Below are 20,714 nucleotides of genomic sequence, written 5' to 3'. Positions count from 1 at the left end.
ACTAAGATTATCTGTCTGTCTGTCTGTCTACCTACATATTATCTATTAATAATCTATTTATCTACCTATTATCTATCTTTGTCATCTATACATTCATTTCTGACTTTTTATCCACTGTGATATTTTCTTAACTGCACTAGGAACCTCCTTGATCTCTCTCCTTCCAGCCCATTATAGCAGATTTCAAAGCTCATATGTCCCAGAGATTCTTGGGATCCCCATAAATACTTACTGAATGCATACATACAAAACAATGGATAAATGACAGTGTGACCAAACATGCTAAGCTTTCTTCTATTAATCTTTCTCTTGCTAGGCCATCAGCCACCTCTCAAATTCTGTCCTTATTCTACTAATCCATAGTTCAAAAGTACAAATGACTGTAATGCCCTTCAGAGCAGCTTTCCAGCTACCCCCACCTCACTTTTTTTCCCCAGCCTTATGCCATGCCTTCCTATTCCATTCTGCACAAAAGTTACATTTTTCTCTCAGGCACTGAACTCTGTATGTTCATTCCTTCTATATATTGCTTTTTGGCTGTCCAGTCTTTTTGTCTAACCATCCTGCCCAGCTTCATTATCCAGTACTCACATCCCTGGCCTCAACAACGGCTTCCACACAGACACAGCTTCCTTCTTGAGCTTCTCACACCCATGTTTCCTCTGCTTGGCTCTGCACACAAGGCTGACAACTGCATAGTCGATTTATAAGATTTTGAGACTAGAAGCCATGCCTTGTGTTTATTTTGGATCCGGACTATTGTAAAGGATAAAATTGATGGTCATTGAATTGGTATCAAAGCAAACTAAATGCAACATGAATTTTAGAGACAACCCTTTTCCAGAGTGCAAAGCTGAGCTAGGCCCTCTTGGTTCCATCTAATCATTAAATTTACTACTTTGCACATACAGTAGGTCAAAGTCAATTTTTTGGATCACCAGTATATCTTGCATGACACAAACATTAATAATGGTGACAAAATAGTAGCACCTCATATATTTGAGTGCTTTACGAGCACCAATTGTGAGGGCTCATGCCAAGTATTTTAATCTTTTAATTTAATCATCTCAGCATTCCTAAGAAATAAGTTATAGCACTCCACTTTGCAGGTGAGAAAATAAGAAAACTTCAAACATGGATTGAAGCCTAAAAATGTCCCATGACCAGTGCCAGGTTCCAGAAGCACTGTGATTCACAAGGCAAGTTTAACCCTAGAAGAGCTGCAGATTAGGGAGGGGAAGAAAATGACTAATAATCATTTGCTTTTAATAAGTGCAGTATCAGATATTAATTATTCTTTCTCTATTAGATGAAGGCAGTGACTAATTCTGCCCAGTGCCCAAACAATTCCTTAAGAATATTGCCGGGGCGGGGGGGCACTGGCGAGATGGCTCAGAGGGTAAGAGCACTGACTGTTCTTCTGAAGGTCCTGAGTTCAAGTCCCAGCAACTACATGATGGCTCACAACCACCCATAATGAGACCTCTTCTAGTGTGTCTGAAGCCAGCTACTACAGTGTACTTATGTATAATGATAAGTAAATAAAAAAATATTGCCAGGGACTGAAGAAATGACTCAGTGGATATAGTATTTGTGTAAAAATTAGGACTTGAGTATGGATAGTCCCACATAATACCTGATGGGATGCAGAGACAGGAAAATTCTTGGCAGTCTGTGGGTCAACTATCTTGTGCAGAGTGTCAAAGAAGGAGACCCTGTCTCTAAACAGGGTAATAGGTGAGGACCAATACTGAGGATTGTTCCCTGAACTTCACATGTGCATGCATTGTGGCACACTTGCCTGAACAACACACACACACACACATACACATTCTCTGTGTGTGTGTGTGTGTGTGTATGTGAGAGAGAGAGAGAGAGAGAGAGAGAGAGAGAGAGAGAGAGAGAGAGCATCAGTTTTATTTGTCAGCCTGACATTTAGAATCACCTGATCACGTGGGAAGAGACACTCAATTAAGAATCGTCCAGATCAGGTTGGTCTGTGGGTAAGTGTGTAAGGGATGGCTGTGAGTACTTTAATTGAGGTGTGAGCCCTATCCATTATGAGTGGCATTACATCCTGTATTTGGGTACTGAAGCATATAAGTGTTCAGAGAGACCTGAGAATGACTAAGTAAGTATGCATTTATTCATTTTCTGTTCTTAACAGTGGATGTGACTAGCAACTTTGAGTTCCTGTTTTAACTTCCCTATAATAAAGGAGACTATAACCTGGAGCTGTGAGGCAGCCCATTTCATTCTAAATTACTTTATGTCAAGGTACTTTATCATAGTAACAGAAAAGAAACACACAAACATAGAGAGACACACAGAGATTTAAAAATATTTCTAGCACTTTATGCTTGCAGTCTTTTTACTTTTAACCTACATTTCTTTTCATTGTGATAGAATATCTATGATTTTTCACTGGCAGGGGATTATAGAATATTTCTAGCTAGTCATCTTCTAAACTATCAAAGTCAACAACAATGCCTGCCTTCTGAAACCATGAGGAGACAAAAAATTCACATTAACTAAACAGGATTTCTAGATTTGAAAATAGCTCTTTGGGAAAATATAAGGGAATCTGAATAAAGTATTGTGGTGGTTTCCAAGTAATGTCTCCAATAGAAGAGACAGTGGAATATCAGTTCTTCATTCGGTGGTACTATTTGGAGAGGCTTAGGAGGTGTTGTCTTGCTGGAAGAAAGCTGTTGAGGGAAATGTGTTTTGAGGTTTCAAAATCCCCTTCCATTTCAAGTTGATTCTCTTTGTTCTCTGCTTATAGTTTGAGATGTGATTTCTCAGCTACTCCAGTCATCATGTCTACCTGATGCCAAGCTTCCTAGCCATGATGGTGACAGACTCTTAGCCTTCAGAAGAATAAGCCTCAAATAAACATTTCCTTATATAAGTTATTCATTTTAGCATTTAATTACAGCAATAGAAAGGTGACTAATACAGAAATTGGTTCCAGGGACATGAGTTATTGCTGCGACAGACTTGAAAACATGTAGTTTTATTGAGGAATGTGGAAGATGTTGGAACTTTGGACTAGAAATTTGGTGGAATGCTATAAGCAGAACTTAATAGGTCATTCTAGTAGAAGTGTGGAAAACAGTAGTGTTGGGAGCTATGCTGACTATGGAGGTCTAGCTCAAGTGGTTTTCATAGAAATAGCATTTGCAATAGGGCTAAATACCTCACTTACTATATTTTGGTTAAAAAAAATTCTAGCTGATTTCTCCCCATGTCCTAAGAACTTGCAGGAAGCTAAATTCAAAAGGAATGAAATAATTCTTTTGGTGGAGAAGAGTTCAAGACAGCCTAATATTGACTCACTCTTATACAAGTTTATTATAAACAAAAGCAAAAGGAACAGAAATAAATGCAAAATGTATAGTTTGAAGAAAAGTGGGGAAAAAAGAAACTTAAGGTTGTAGCAGAGTATTGTGCAGAAACAGTGAAGGAGATTAAGGAGAGGCCCTATAGACAAGGGAAGGGTTGCTCTTGAGGTAAGGCCCTTCCCAGCTAAGCTTCCAACTTATGAAAGGAAAAGGCCTAAGAAAATGTTTGCTCCTAGAGATGAACAATAACCTTAAGCTGTTGTGATTCACAGTCACCAGAGGTCATGCCAAGCTGGCAGGTAAAGTTGGCAGTGTTGTCCAGGTGGTGTTGGCTTTAGAGTCTTGAAGGATACACAAAGAAAGGTGTTATGAAATTCTTCTCCATGTTTTCAGAAGGTCTCTGAGTCAAGGTATGTGGTAGACGAGACCTTGAGTGAAGGCAAAGGTCCTGGGAGCCAAGAGGCCATAAGAAGCAGTTGCATGGAGCTGGGGAGAAGAAACCTGGATTGCATTCGACACCCCAAGACACTGAAGATGTTACAACCATGGCTCATCTGCCAATAAAAGTTCCACTCAGGAAGTGGAAGCAGCCCATGAAAAAGATATGCAAAGCAGGCAACAAAGCTGGGGGAAAAGGGGCAGAGCCATCTAAGCCCTTTGACAATAGACATGGAGCTACAGGATTTGGCCTGATAGGTTCTTGTTTTGCTTTGGTCCAGTATTTTTTTCATTATCCCCAGATTTCTCCCTTTTGGAATGGTAATACATACTATGTGCCACTATATGCTGGAAACGTACATAATTTACCTCTGTGAGTTTATAGGGAATTACCAACAATAGATTGCCTTGAGTGTCAGAAGAGAATCTTGACTTTTAAACAGTGCTGAGACTGTAAAATATTATGAGGACCAAATGCATTTTGCATTATGATATCGTCATGAGACTTACAGGGCCCAGGAAGTAGAATGTTGTAATTTTAATGAGATACCTCCTACATTCTCAGCCATTTGAGTACTCAATCTCCATTTGGTGGCATTGTTTGCAGAGGCTGTGGGCCTCACTGGAAGAAATGGAGGTGTGGTCTTTGAAGTTTCAAAGGCCATATATATCCAGTCCCAACCCCCTCTCTCTCTATTTCCTGCCTCAGTTTGAGATATAAATTGTCAGAATCTCCAGTCACCAACCTGCCTGCCACCATGCTTTCCAGCCAAGATGGTGAAGGACTCCTACTTCTCTGGAAACATAAGCTCAAAACAAACCTTTCCTTCTATAAGTTGCTTTGGGCATGGTGTTTTATGAAATAGAAAATTAATTAATTTTCTGTAAAAACTAAGTAATCAATGCATAAATGCCACTTAACATAATAATGTGTTAATACTAGTTTACTTGTAACAAAATACTGATAATGTTAATGGTAATAGTTCTGAGACATGAAGTTCTTTTACTATTTCCACATTTTGCCTGTGCTTCTCTGTGTGTATTGAAGGATGCACACAGATGTTCAGATGCAATTACATGTATGTGCATCTGTATGTGGGAGCCAGGGGCTAATCTTAAGTATTATTGCAAGATTCTGTCCTTCTTATTTTCTGAGATAGGTCTCTCAGTATCTCAGGCTCACCAAGGCAGCTAGGCTAACTATCCATCAAGCCCAAGGACCTCTTATCTCTACCTCACCAGGACCAAAATTATATACATATGCCTTTGTGTGCAGCTGTTTTAGATAGGTTGCTGAGGATTTGGGGGGAATTGAACTTGTGTCCTCATGCTTGTACAATGAGTATTTTACCAATGGAGGAGCTTTCCCATCTGCTATCTCTATAAACTGTGTAGTACAAATCTAAACCTGTTATAATATAAAGTACACTAAAATAGAATGTCAATCTATAAAATAAGGGCTATGCTGTGGATGATCAAGAGGTTGGTGTGGCTGATAACATTGAGGAATCTAAGCAAAAGATTCCTTTGTGATTGGAGGCAGAAAGGAAGTAGATAGATTTGGTATTAGGAAGATCACTTTGGTAATTTTGAATAAAGACCCAGAAGTCCAATAGGCCACTGTAGAACCTGATTTGGAGTCTTAGGGATGGAGGGGGAGACCAGGTTTAAAGGCACCCACTTGGGAGTCATTATGCACATAGGTGGTGGTTGAAGCATTTGATGTCCTAAATACCATTCTGGAGATCAGCAGCCAGCAACTCTGTCATTACTGTATAAAGGATGAGCTGGAGGAGGCTGGGGTACACATGGGAGCCAATCTGATTATAAGTGCAGAGCAGCTGGAGACTCTCACCCGCGGGGGGAGCCACCTCCTCCTGTGGGTACAGACACTGTGTTTTCCCTGATTCTGGAAGGCATTTCCTGAGACAAACTTGGGATATGATAATTATGCTGGTTGGTAAGTTGATCTAGCCTCAACTGCAAAGGCAGGAGCCCACAACAAAATGTTTCCATGTTATTCAATACATTGGCTGTTCTTAAAAAAGAAGCATTTAAATTCTTTCTCCCAAGGCAGATCTGAGATAATTATGTTAGATGAAACTATTTTGATAAACATCTTTCTTGAGGACACAGCACCTCCGTCACTTTAAAGCCTAAGTTAATTAGATATCTGATGTTAACAAAAGCTTCCATTTAGGAGAAGAGTCCTCAAATACTATATCCCCCAGACTTCTGCTTTAGCCGAGGAGCCAATGCTAAGTACAGCTTTTATCATCAAACTGGCATTTTTGCATAGTTAATCATAGATGTCTGCTGACTCCAAGATGAAGAAGGCATCCCCACTTCTATCCCAAAGATGAAAGAGTATCAACATGGTGAAACTTATGTTTTCCCCATGACCAGTCTATAGAGTGGAGTCTCAGATACAGTAAGATATTCACTTTGTAAGGCATCCTGGGCCTATCTGAAAAGACATTTTGTGGTCACAAAAGTGGGATAGTCATAATAACCTCAAGAGTAAACACCATATTGTGGCCCAAAGGATGCCTAAATCACCTAGAAGTGGGCATAACGACCAACATCATGTGTGTCTTCTTCATGAGGATTCTCTGAAGTACAATGCTTCTTGTAAATAAGCCGATAAAACTGGAAAGAGAAAATTCTCCTCACCCCACAAGCAAGTGTGCATAACACACACACACACACACACAGAGAGAGAGAGAGAGAGAGAGAGAGAGAGAGAGAGAGAGAGAGAGGAGAGAGAGGAAAAATGTTTCTAAATTGGCAATCCAAGGGTGATCTCATTATCTCTCTTTAATTTACAGAAATAAAAAGAAATATGTTCAAGACTGCCAGGTTGCCAGGTGTCAGAGGCTCCTGGTAGAGGTGATGTGAGAGTCAGGAGCCCAGGAAGCCTACATCAGAGCTCCTGCTCCCCGTTCTCCAGGCTCTGTGACCTCGTGTGTGTTTCCTATTTCTTGGAATCTGAAGTCTCTGTTGTGAAGAATAATGATGCTCATTATAACCTGAGTGGAGACTCTCACTGGCCTAGGTATCATTCTAGGCATCTCTCACTTGTCAGCTCCCTCCCTCCCTCGGGAGACAGTGTTGAGCCAGGACATCGTGGTGGTCCCACTGAGAGATAAGAGTGCTTTCAAAGACTTTGCACAGAGAACTCCAGGCTATTGAGTGTATATGTGTGGCTTACTGCTTAGCTGTTGAACAAAAAACCCCAGTCTTTGCCCAAGATGAGCAGTTCAATTTGAGCAAAAGTCCTGTCTAATGACAGGACTGAGGAGCACAGAGTTTAGGACCAAAGAGTATTATTTTGCACAGCTTCAGAAGACTTTAATAGCAAACACATTGAAGAAGCCAATGGGCTTTAGAGTCAGAGTGAGCTGCCTGGGCATCTTTGCCTTGTCCCACTAACTATATGATAGGTTGCAATTTGCCCAATCTTATTGAGGCTAAATTTCCTTATTTGTGAAGCAGAGGTATTGTTAGGTATATTTATCTGAAACTGATCTTATAAACAATAGAGGAAATTTCGTATGTGGAAAGCACTCATTAAAAACCAAAGCAATAGGCACATGTTAGTTATTATTGATTATTTTCATTATTATTGAGTAATCGCTAACAACAACATGGGCTGCCATGTGGTGCCTGTGGGGCTGCTGTGCTGGGATGAGGGATTGCAGCAGCAACATTAGCACATCTCAGGCTCCACAGTGACATCCGATCACTGGAAGGCTTTGTAAATAAGTCCCTGACCTAATTAAGAGCAGATCCACGGATATGGACTTTCTTTTACATAATAGTAGCAGAGACCATGACACAGAAAAAGCCTGGAGAGGCACTTCCTCAAGTTCCCATGAGCATTGCTGGTACACGCATCTTAGGCAGGATGGCTCCAACTTAATTTCTCTGTCAGGTGACTTAACCTCTCTGCATTTTAGGGAATGGCAAAATGTTTAAGGAGCGAGCACAACTATCAATGATCTCAGAACATGTCCTCTTTATTAGTCACCAACTGCAACCCTTTAAGAAGCCAGTGACTTTTGGATCTTATGGCTGGTCCAAGATGAATTTCAGTCTTACCTGAGTAACCATCACAGAAGTTGGGGTAGGGGGGAACCTCCCTGATCTCGATTTCAATTGAATCTCAATGGTTGTGAAAATTTCAGTCACTCTTCCAAGAGGACACTGCATATTATGCATCTAAATCCTTGGGGAACATCTCAGATGCCCAAGAGTTGATAGGGCGACTTGTCAATAATTCCACTGTGTTACAATGCTACTCTAGAATTTTAAAGGGCTTAGTCATAGCAAGATGAGTCCATAGTTTCATTGTATGGTCTCACAAATCTTTACCACTTGCTTTACCGCTGCTTAAATGAACTGTTTCTCTTCTTCCTTCCTGAAGACTCACTCTTCACTCTATAATTTCAGTTCAGGATTTCCTGTGTGAAGCCATCTCTGGTTCCCACCCTCTCTCAACTCTACTGACCCATCTGGCTTCAGATCTCAAGATCTGCCCTGTGTAGTGAGTTCTCAAGAAGTTATTCTTGTTTTCTCTAGTTCTGGAGCTGACCTGGTTTCTTCCCCAGCCTCTGACAAATAAATTCAGTGCAGCTATGCAGTTGTGAAACCTTTGATTTGAGGCAAGACTTTAGATTGCTCAAATGAGAGTTATGTAACCTTGGCATGGTGCAATGGCAGGAGGACCTCACTGGGAGCAGATTTAGTGGCTTATTTTAATGTGACAGTATCAAAGCTGGCATACCTCCGAGCCCCACCAAGGTCTGTGCTTTATAGCAGGAGTCCCCTAGCTATTCTTAGGACAGAAGAAACAAATCCAAGAGCTGGAAGATTCTAGGAATCTCCCTAATTCTCTACAACACTAGATGGCCCATCTGCAAAAGCCCAGTAGAGGCTCCATGGAAGCCATTTCTCCATCTGTAGATCAAAATTGGGTCAAAGAAGGTTGTGTCATTGTTGATAATGAGGCTGAAGTGTCAGCAGTAGGCGTTTGGGAGAAAGATACTATCACAGGCCAAAGTTATAATTATTCAGTAGGATTGTCATTTCTATTTTTTTTTTTTTTGCTTTGCTTTGCTTTGCTTTTTAATGGTAGAATTGTTTAGAACGTTTACAAGTCATTCCTACTATGATTTACCCCTTTTAACTTTTCTACTTGATAATCTCATAGTGATGTCTACAGAGAAAGGGGGCTCAGTGAATAAAAGCTAAAACTCACATGGCAGTCAGCAACTCAGCTGGAGTAGTGGGAAGTATCTTCCTCTCCCTAAGAATTGGTCTGGGTGGCAGACCCTGTGTCTCAATATGTCTCAGTGCCTTCTTTCTGCAGGAGCTCTTTCTTGGCCCTCTCACCAAAGCTAACCTTTCTACCCCACATATCGTTGTCCTGAAGACCCTTGTCAGAGCTGTCCATACACCTTATGACTTCATAAATTAAAGGCTTATGGGTACATATTTGAATCCATAGACCGCATTTGGGAATATACGCTTGAGTCAATTTCTTTCTCTGCAGTTGATGAGCTGTGTGATGTTAGACAGGTTACTCAGCCTTTCTGGATGGATTTCACCACCATCTGGGTAATCCAACCCACTGTGAAGTGTGTCACAGTGATAGAGTAAGATAATACACATGCAAAGTGTGGTAGTACAGAGTTGTGGGTTTGGGTTGTACAGTCTCTCCAAGGCACTAGCTGCTCTTTCAAACGATGGCTTTCTTTTTAAAGAACTCCTTTGTTTTTTAGGAAAACATTTATAAATTTGTTCTTTGTTGACTACTGTCATTCTCACTCTCTCATTTCTGAATTCCCCTCCAAGCCCCTTCCTCCAAGCAATTCCCTTTCCCCAATTCATGTCATTCTTGTTATTATTGTTTTGTGTTGAGACTGAATTTAACCAGGACCAATAGGTTTGGAAATATACATTGGAGCTTGGTAGGTTTATTAGTAGATACTTAAATTAAGATAGTGTCTTATTCTCTCCCCTCCCCACCAGAATCCATCAGTAGCCAATAGCATATCAGGGATAGTTGGGGCTCTGTGAACCCCTCCCTAGTCTGTGACTGAAAGTCAACAGGTTCAATCTTATGCAGGTCCATGGCAGGATGCTGCTGTGTATTCATGATTGCATTGGTTTTCCCAACCCTTCTCCCCAAATTCCACTTTCTGGATCATCTCCTGTGATATTTCCTGAGCCTTCAGGAGGGTGACATAATGCCTGGTTTAGGGTGAGCGCTCAGCCATCACTGATTGTCAACATAGTGAACAATCATGCACTTCTGTATTCATTGCAAAGAGAAGCATCTTTGACTAGGCTAAGAGTAGATTCTATCTAAGGGTATAAACACAAATGTTTGGACGTAGCTTGTGATATAGAAGCAAGTTCTTGTAAGGTCTTAGGAGTGTGAAATGAGCAAAATGAAGTAAAGAGCCCAGACCAGAGCTTGACCCAACTCAATGCACAATGACCATTGATTGATTTCTCTCTGCATTTGGTTACCTTTCCCTGTCTTACACAGTGATCTTCCAGGGTACCATACACATGAACTGGCAGAGAGATACTAAATATTTTCCAACTGAAATGGTGGGCTATCGTGGCTTATCACACAAGGGTAGGATGTTCCAGTGTTTTATAGTTTGAAAGTTGTTCTCAATTTTTAAAATTTAATTTTCATGCTGAAAAAGAGGAATATAGCTGAAGTGTCAGGATTAGCCAACTTAGATAAGAAAATCAAGGTTATAACTCAGCACAGGGGCGGGGGGAGCAGAGAGAAAAGGACTGAGGTGGTTTTGGCCTCAAGGAGAGGAATGAGCATAGGAGAAAAGTTCAAAGAACTACTGTCATGTCAACCTTGCAGGCACAGCCTCCATTTGAATGGCTGCATATGAGATAGGGCCACTGTTCCTAGACCAATGGTAGTAATGAGGTATAACACAATATACTTTGCTATGAAGTCTTTATATACAGGAGTCAACAAGGATGTGTCTAACCTCATAGCACTGCTGGAGGAGGTGGGGCGGGGGGCTATTCTCTCTTTAGTTTGTAGACTCACTAGGCTTGTGCATGCTTCAGCAGAAACCAAAGTGTGTCATTCCAGTCAGAATTATGCCCTCTCAGAGACTGTAGGGGCCATAGTCAGGCTCCTGTGCACCCAATGACAGCAGCAGAACCCAATTAAAAGCAGTGGCTGGGCTATAATCCATGTAAGACTTGATGGTTCCCTTGGCATCCAGAATCAAACACACTTGCAGAACGAGGGCAGGGCTCATTGGTGTAATTAAAGCACATAATTGGAAAGTCCAACAAGATCCTATTTGGGAAAATTATCTTTTCACTCTCAAACCAAATTGAGAAGTTCTTAGAAATCCAAACCCCAAGCCCACGGCAGTGTTTCTTTCCTTTTTGTTAAAACCATCTCTGGGGGGCAAAGGAGAGAAAAGAACTATGTCTTCCTTTGTTTCTTTCATCCCTGGATGTAAATAGAAACCCATGTCTTTCCTGGAAAGGGTCCTAAGGACAAGCACATGGCATATTCTCATGAGAAGTTGCATCATATCAGAATTTTCTAGAAAGGTTAGAAAACAGCTTTGGTCCCCGCCCCACCCCCCACCCTCCCAGTAAACAAGATACCACTTCCTTAAGGAGACCCTATCCAAGCATAAAGGCCTCAGCTATTTTGGCCCTAACTTTGGCTGAGATGCAGTTTACTTTGGCCAAGGCTTGCTAGCACAGTGGCCAGATTTCACTTTGTTCTTTTCACACATTTCCTGAGGACACATGGGAGGTGTGCATTTCCCTCTCTCCAGGATGCTCAGAAAAGAGTGGATTGGTGGTTTTCTAATGACAAGCAAATTCCCCAGCTTCTTTTTCACCCCTCCCCAGAGCTTTGCTTCTCTTTGAAGATCTGCACTCACTAGTTCTCCTCACCCTATGGTCCAGATTCCTGTTTTTCCCCTCTAAGGCAAAAGTCCACCAGGACCCTTCCTATTTGGTTTTTACTGCCACTCTTGGCCCTGTGATACAAAGAAACACTTCTCATTTTTGTTTGCTGTTTTCTTCTAGTATATCTTATGTCTTTTCTTGACTGAGATGCAGAACATATACAATGGTGTACACAAAGACCTGGTGTATGGCTCAGTGAGTTTCACAGCCATAATATCCTTAGGTTACAGATTTTCTGATCAACATACCCAAAATTTGCAGTACCCTGAACCCCCCTAGTGCCCATGGCCATTAGTGCCTTCCTCAAAGATGATGACTCTTCTGATTTTAATTTTATTTGTTCTTAACCTTGATATATAGCGGCATGCAACAAAAGTAGCACTTTTGTAGATAGCTTCTAATGCATGTCCACTGGGGATTTTACCTCTCTTCCTTGGTGTGTGTTAGACACTGAATACGCAGCGAGGTGCATGTATTAAAAACTCAATTTTTGAAGCTAATTTTTGATAACATGTGAAAATAATAGTTTTTAATGCCACAATAAGATCTTCACTAATGAAAGAAATCAAAGGCACTGGTAAAAACATTGTCATAGGTCATCTTTTAAAAATAGAACATGACAAATGTCACTCAGACACTTCTCTTCCTCCTTGCAATCATACATAAGGAACTAAACTGTTTATGTGGATAGCTGCACATCCGTTTCTCCTTTCAGATAATTATCTTTGAAGAAGTCATGAAAGGGACGCATTCAGAAATTCCCTGGGTCTGGGGGTTTGAGTTGCTCTCAGTGCAGCACCTTTGATTCAGGGGCATGCTGCTCTGCACCTATGCTAGGTCGCTATGTGTTTCAGGAGTTTCTGAGCATGACAGACTCAACTTTATAATTCACAATCAATGTATTGAGTATATTAAAAGAGATTACTATGTGAACACATAAGAGCACTATGAAGCTTTAAAGATTAGTCCTATAAATTCACTGTGATGGTTTATTATACTATGCCATCTTGGTTGGGTCATAGTGCCAAGATGTTTAGGCATATATTATTTTGGATGCTTCCACAAAAAATTGTTTTATGTATGCATTTGTGTGTATACATGTATAGGTGTGTGTGTGTGTTTTGTGTGTATGCATGGAGACAGGATATTGATGTCAATTGTCACTTCTCAATCTTTTCTAGCTTACCTTTCTTTTCTTATTAGACATTTTCTTTATTTACATTTCAAATATTATCCCCTTTCCTAGTTTCCCCTCTGAAAGCCCCCTATCCCTTTCCTGTCCCCCCCCCCAGCTCACCCACCCACTCCCTCTTTCTGGCCCTGGCATTCCCCTATACTGGGGCATATAACCTTCACAGGATCAAGGGGCTCTCGTCCCATTGATGACTGACTAGGCCATCCTCTGCTACACATGCAACTAGAGCCGTGAGTTCCACCATTTGTTTTATTTGGTTGGTGGTTTAGTCCCAGGGAGCTCTGGAGATACTGGTTAGTTCATATTGTTGTTCCTACTATGGGGCTGCAAACCCCTTCAGCTCCTTGGGTACTATCTCTAGTTTCTGAGACAGAATTTCTCACTGAAGTTGGAGCTAGCTTGGCCAGCCATCTAGCTGGCTTTATTTCTGCAGTACTAGGAAAATTACAAGTGTGTGCTGTCATACCCATCTATTTTGCATGAGTTCATGGAATCTGAACTCAGGTCCTTGTGCTTGCCAACAGAACCATCTCCTAGGCCCTGTGGTGGTTTTAATTTTGTTTGGTGTAATATTGAAAATTGTGCAATTAGAATAAAATAGATTATCACCACAATTTAATGGGATTTTATCTAATTGCTTAAAGACTCTTACCTAACAGACTGCCCTTTCCAAAGCTAGAAAAAACTCTACCAACCAACAGCTTTGGCTTTGAACTATCCTTGGAAGTCAACCTGCTGGCCTGCACTGTAGATGTGTAGAAAAATCAAGCCTCCACCATCACATGAGTCATTCATTCCATTTGTGTTCACTTTTCTTGATCCCAAAGCCGCATTTCCCTGGAGAATGCTAATACACTATTTGTCCATTTAGATTATTGACTGTCACATTTTTTATTTTGTTTTGTCTCCTTCTTGATTTCAGATGCAATCTTTATTCTTTGCTACTTTAATAAAGAATACTTTATTCTTTGCTAAATCACCGAAGCAAAGATTTAAAAACAACATTTTTCTTGTTATTGAATTTATTTCAAGTATTCTTTCCTTTCTATTATTTTCTTGTCTACTGTCTCTGAGAAATGGGGAAGAAATAGCTTTTAGTGGGCATACTATGTGTCTCACAGAGCTGAGATATTAGTGACATTTAGCAAAGACACTCCTTACCACCCTGAAGATTTCAACACACTGTGATTTTTAGTCATGTCATTAGATAATTGTCACACCACTTTGTACAACTTAACTTACCCTCTCTCACACCAAGGTCATTTCTGAGTTTCCCCAGAAAATTCACTGTAAACCCAGATGCCAGCTATGTCCAGATCTTTCTGACCAAACAATCCATACTTCTAGATAAAAAATTCTCCACAACATCCTTGGTTATCTCTGATGACAAAGTTTCATTTGACATTTCTCTTCCAAGACTCATCCAAGTTTGTCTTGTCATGGCAATCAGAAGGTATTATGAATTTCATGACCATACAAGCATGGCTTGAAGGAATATCTTTACTGACTTATGGAAGCAGAACGCTCAAGAGAGACCTGGAATAAGATAACCCCCCCAAGATCCTACCTCCTCTTGGTTCTAGAACTTCCTAAAATAACACACCTAACAGGGGACCAAGCCTTTACTTTTATGTTTGTTTGTTTGTTTGGTACCAGATACTTTTTATTTAAAACATAGCAGAATTTCTCATTTTTATTGGTAAATACGGAGTTGTTTATAATAATGCAGACAATTTTTAAAAAAGATTTATTTATTTTATATATGTGAGTACATTGTCACTGTCTTCAGATACACCAGAAGAGGGCATCAGATCACATTACAGATGGTTGTGAGCCTCTATGTGGTTGCTGGGAATTGAACTCAGGACCTCTGGAAGAGCAGTCAGTGCTCTTAACTGCTGAGCCATCTCTCCAGCCCCATGCAGACAAATTTTAATTGGAAGGCAACTGAATGACTTTGATGTTTCAGAATAATAGGCTCTAATGTGTATAAAGTACAGTCATTCTCAGAAAACAAAACAACAATAACAACAGCAAAAACCAAAAATTTTAACTAGCTGGTAAGTGGATAAAGTATTTCTTGATCCATAGTTGGAAAGAAGTATCTATGTATGTGAGATTAAAGAGTGGAATGGATCCTTGACGCTGCACCAACAGCATCTTCTCATTGAGCCTACCACATATGTCCTACCTTAATGATCACTACTTTGACCATCAATACTTACCCAGTTCCCCGAATATCTGAAAAAAGAGCCCTTCCACTGGCTAGCTCCAAATGTCCTGTCTACTGAACAGTGGCATTGCCAGTCCTAAGCTAGTAGTGATTTGTTCTTATCCAGCTGGTTCATTTCAGTTTGTGACACATAAACATCATTATGGTACCTTTCATTACATTTATCTTTACCTAGAAATTGTTTGTGGTTTCAAAAAATCTGGGATACATTCAAGTATGTGTGCCATGTATAAATATGCCTTTCATTTGCATGTGTGAAGTAGCAGAGGGGAAGTTTTCAAACTGTAGGTAGAGACTGGGACTCTGTATGTTTAGGGCTAAAAGGTTTCAAGCCCTTTGTCTTATTGGTTAGAGGAGCAGGAACCAGAGAGCCACAGGTTGGCTTCCCTCTGCTCATGTAGTAGATATGAGTGGATCCTCATAACATCCATCACCTAATGCCAATAAGCCAGAGCACTTGATCCCCAGTGGCAGACAGAGGCCCTACCTACTTGGAGAACTAGATCAGCAACAGAGTACATGTGTCTTGGGAGCCACTGTCACCATCCTCCAGCCTTGTGACTTGTGATTCATCAGGGACCATATTTAAGACAATTGCTATTTATAAAACAGATCTTTGTCTTGGGATAAAGGCTGGAGAAGGGGATAAGAGGCTTTAAATATCATCCCTCTGCTTTTGCTTACAAAATTGAGGTACCCTGTACCTCAAAGGAAGTTGAAAGGGAAAAGCCAAGCTGAGCAGAATACTGTTAACCACTTATTTGGAGGTTTGAGATGATTCCTTTCTGGGTCTTTTATTTTTTAATTTTGCAAGTTCTGGCTATATGGGTTGCCTTGAGGATGCTTCTCTGGTATTTTTGAGACATGGCTGCCACCACAAGCAACCACTAGATAAGAAGTTCTCAACTTGTGGGCCAAGGCTCTTTTGGGGATTTAAAGACCCTTTCACAGGGGTTGTCGAGACCATCAAAAAACATGGTTATTTACATTATGATTCATAAAAGTAGAAGTTTACAGTTATGAAGTAGCAATGAAAATAGTTTTAAGGTTGGGGGTGACCACACCATGAGGAACTGTGTTAAAGGGTTGCAGCATCAGGAAAGTCGAGAACCACTGTATTGGATGGATGCTTGGCCTCTGAGTGGCTTCATTTAGGGCAGTTTTCTGGACTTCAGCCTTCCCAGGTCTGAGTATATTAGCCACCATCATTCCCACCCCTGTTCCCTAACTTAGGAAGCTGCCCAGTTGCTCTCTGGGGGTAACGTGCCCTTTGGATGTTTGCCTGGCTTTGGAAACTGTCCCAAGCCATAGGTTTTCTGGAGCTCCAGATGCAGCTCTGTGGCTGTCAGAAGAATGGCTTGCCTGGAATATATGTTTACACACACACACACATACATGCATGTATGCACACACGCACACATTCTTGTTTTCTAAGCAGCCTCTCTGGGTACAGGATCATATGCTGTAGGTAGCTTTGGGTGGGATCGGCCTATGAAAATCAGCAGCTGCTTCTTCTAATAGAGCTCCAGAAACATAGAAGAACGAGGTGGCTCTCATCAGCTTGGGTACAGCGCTTTCCGGGAACAGAGCTGGAGAAGCTCAAGTCTAGAGCATCAATGGAGTTGAGAGAGCTTGGCTTAGGACCTCAAAGCTGCTAAAACAGAGGGATTTCAGAGTCAGTCTCTAGCTCTCAGTCATTTGGATAATCCATCAAAATAATTAGCATTTTAAGCTCAAGGTGCTGAAACAAATTCAAAATGACTCTTTACCAACCACTCCAAATCCATATAACCAGATTATGCTACTGGAGAACAATATCTAGCAATCCAGTACAGTGCAGCACTCAGTACACTTGGTACTGTTCCATGTGCTACAAACGTCAGCAGACCGATGGGGATCTTTTACCACTGTTGTCACTACAACAGCAGCATCAATCCCAGTCATACTGGACATCCTTTATAGCAGCTGATATATTACCACTTGTACCTTCTCAACAGCACTGAATCCTGGCATTTAGATCACTTGGAAGGCATTTAAAAATACCAGTGCCTGGGCCTTACTCAAAGGCTCTAAAGGACAGCTCAGAATGAAAATTATGGCTTGTTTTCTACAGGCTTACTTTCTATGTGAAGAGACTGAATGAAGCTCAGAGAGGTGAAATGAATTGTTCTGGGAAATCAGCTAGACAGAACCTGGCTCATCATCTGCCTGGGTTTGATTTCTATCACTGATATAAATGCTGTGACCAAAAACAACTTGTGGAGGAAATAGTTTATTTCAGCTTCTAGGTATAGTGAAATGAAGGCAGGGCAGGAACTTGAGGCGAGAACCTGGAGGCAGGAACAGAAGCAGGAGCTGTGGTGGAGTGCTGCTTACTGACTTGCTTGCCTTAGACTGCTCAGTCTGCTTTCTTACATCACCCAAATGGCACAGCCTACAGTGGCCTGGGTGCTCCCAAATCAGTCATTAATTTACAGAAGAAGAAGAAGAAGAAGAAGAAGAAGAAGGAGAAGGAGAAGGAGAAGGAGAAGGAGAAGGAGAAGGAGAAGGAGAAGGAGAAGGAGAAGGAGAAGGAGAAGGAGAAGGAGAAGGAGAAGGAGAAGGAGAAGGAGAAGGAGAAGGAGAAGGAAGGAGAAGGAGAAGGAGAAGGAGAAAAGGAGAGAAGGAGGAGGAGGAGGAGAAGGAGAAGAATGAGGAGGAGGAGGAAGAGGAGGGAGGAGGAGGAGGAGGAAGAGGAGGAGGAGGAGAAGAAGAAAGGAGAAGAAGAAAGAAAGAAAGAAAGAAAGAAAGAAAGAAAGAAAGAAAGAAAGAAAGAAAGAAAGAAAGAAAACAAAACAAAAATCAAAACTGACCAACCACCACCATGAACAACAACAAAAAACCACCCTACAGACTTTTAGGCAGTCTGATGGAGGCATTTTCTCAGTTGTGTTTCTTCTCAGAAAACTGTCGCTTATGTCAAGTTGACAAGAAAACAAAACAAACAAACCTAACCAGAATGGAGAACAATCTGGATATTCCCAATGCTGGTACAGCAACCTTGTCTGGGCTCCTTCTTGTCTAGTTCAAGGAATAAATGAGACTAAGAAGTATAATGGTTTTATCTTCAACTGTCAACTTAACTGGATCTGGAGTCACATAGGAGACACAATTCTAGGTGTATTTGTGAGAACATTTCTAGAGATGTTTACCCATTGGAGGAAGAACCCACCCTCAGTAGCAACATCTCATAAGCTAGAATCCAAGACTGAATAAAAAGAGAGGAAGCCAGCTGAGGACCAGCCCAGATCTTACTCTGATCTCTGCTTTCTGTCACAATGTAACCAGTGGCTTTGTGCTTCCACCACCCTGCCTTCTGCCTTCTGCCTGCATCTGCCCCAAACCAAGAATTAATATAAAAACTTCTTCCTTTAAATTGTTCCTGTCAGATGTTCTGTCATAGTGTTGAGAAAAGCTAGTAATATCGGAATATATCCTAAGAGTTGACCTTTTATAAAATAAATGTGAGTTTTCTCTCTGCTTCGCTTAGAACTTCAGAGGACATCTTTATTCCCCAGAAAATTCTTGTGCTGTTTTCTCCTTACTGTCAAGTCTCAGGGTAGGCCTTTTTGAGGTGCAGCACTCCCTCAGGAAGCTTGTGGTTATTCTAGGAAGGGAAGCAGACAAGAAGGGACCAGTCAACTGAGATGCCTCTTTCATGACCACTGGGATGACCATGAGCTGGGGTTGCTCAAGGAATGCAGAGGAGGCTACTAACAGAGAAGTCTTTACTGGGAAGCAACATTAAGATGAGTTTTAGAGGAAAAAAAAGAGTTTTCTTGGTAAAAACAGAAATGCAGTGTAAAACCAACCAAATGAAACATCTCGAGGAATCCACACTTAAACTGTCGGAATCTAAAATAATCACTCAGGTGAAATATATGTGAAATGTGAAGGGGCTGAAGCACTGGAGAGTGTGAGAGCCTGCACCTGTGGAATAGCTGAGACTGAAAGATGGACAGGTTATCCAGAACCTCAGCATGTCCAGTAAGAAGAGAGTAATGTAATGTAGGCAGCATATCCAGCAAGAAATGAATGACACAAGTAGGCATTATGTCCAGTAAGATGTGAATGATAGAGTGTAGGGGTTGAGGGCATAGGGACTGGTGAAGGACAGTGTGTTAGAAGCATCAGGTCACAATCTGCACAGAGTGGTTCTGAGGGACACGTGAAAGCTGAACTGAAGTTGTCCGTCCAAGGCAGAAATACATACCCACGGGGAAGAAACAATGGAATTTCAATCATTGTAGGAATCTCAGGCATGGAGAGGACTTTGTTGAGTCCTCCAGAGAAATCCTGATACCGGCAAAAACTGATTTGAGAGAGACTCTGATAGAGACATTGTGACAGTGAAGTTAGGCAGACAGAAATGGTAAGGAGAGTCAAAGCTGTTCCTTAAGCTTCTGGCTTGGACAACTGGGTAGATCAGTGGCTCTTTACCTTCTTAATGCTGTGATCCTTTAGTACAGTTCCTCATGCTACAGTGACCCCCATGAAATTATTTTCATTGATACTTCATAACTTTAATCTTTCAACTATGGTGAGTCATAAATATTTGATGTACAGAATATCTGATATGCTACCCACAAAAGGGTCATGACCCACAGGCTGTGACAAGCTAGTGTAGATGAAGGTGTCAAATAATAGGGAAACACACTTCTTTCTACCTTCTGTTTCAGACTGGACTGGCATCATGAAGTATCATAGACCCTAACAAATGAAATAGCTTCTCAGAATTACAGAAGGAACTAGAATGGTTGGCTCTGTGTTGGGATTCTCTTCATCCTACAAAAGGAGATAGATAAGAACATGCCTTCATAGGAGGGTTAGAGGTAATCTGAAAATTAATAATGAAGACTTCCTACTGCAAATATAGAAAGTTAGGTACCTGGGGATTCATTTGTGCAAGACCTTAAACTAGAACTTGGGAGTAACAGATCAATGGGAGGCACCCTTTTCTTGTTGACCTTAGACCTTAGTAAATTATAGATCAGTGGTAAATAACTCTTCTAGAAGTTCAACCCTTTAGACCTTAGATAGCCTCAGGTCATGGAAATCCTACCTCTGAACATAAAAGTTGAGGATGATCTTGTCTCCCTCCTCCCTTAGACAGACATACCTCTAATTCCTTGGGCTGGGGCTGTCTACTTACTTGAATCCTAAGTGCCTTGTTAGCATGAATCATGTTCTAATTTTTCAGAGGGTTTTACTTGTTGGAAAGAGTACCTCCTTTGATCTCAGATTAGAGCATATAGGCTTTAAGTTAATCATTTATCTGGCATCAGGCTTTCCCAGACTTGATTTCTTTGATGCTGTATGATATTCAAAGAGTTCGGGCTTGGCCCTGTAGCCAATATGGCTTGACTTCAACAGCAACTTGTATCTCCATTTTTCTCCTTCTCTTTGATTATAATTCATCATTCTGGGAGTTCAAGGATCCATTGATGGGATAAGACATACTCCCAACCCCAGAAATGTTAATAAT

This window comes from Mus caroli, unplaced genomic scaffold, assembly GCF_978045245.1.
Source record: "Mus caroli unplaced genomic scaffold, Mus_caroli_1 scaffold_6, whole genome shotgun sequence".
Taxonomy (NCBI): Eukaryota; Metazoa; Chordata; class Mammalia; order Rodentia; family Muridae; genus Mus; species Mus caroli.
The sequence above is the reverse complement of the archived record's forward strand: the minus strand, read 5'-3'. Positions refer to the sequence as shown.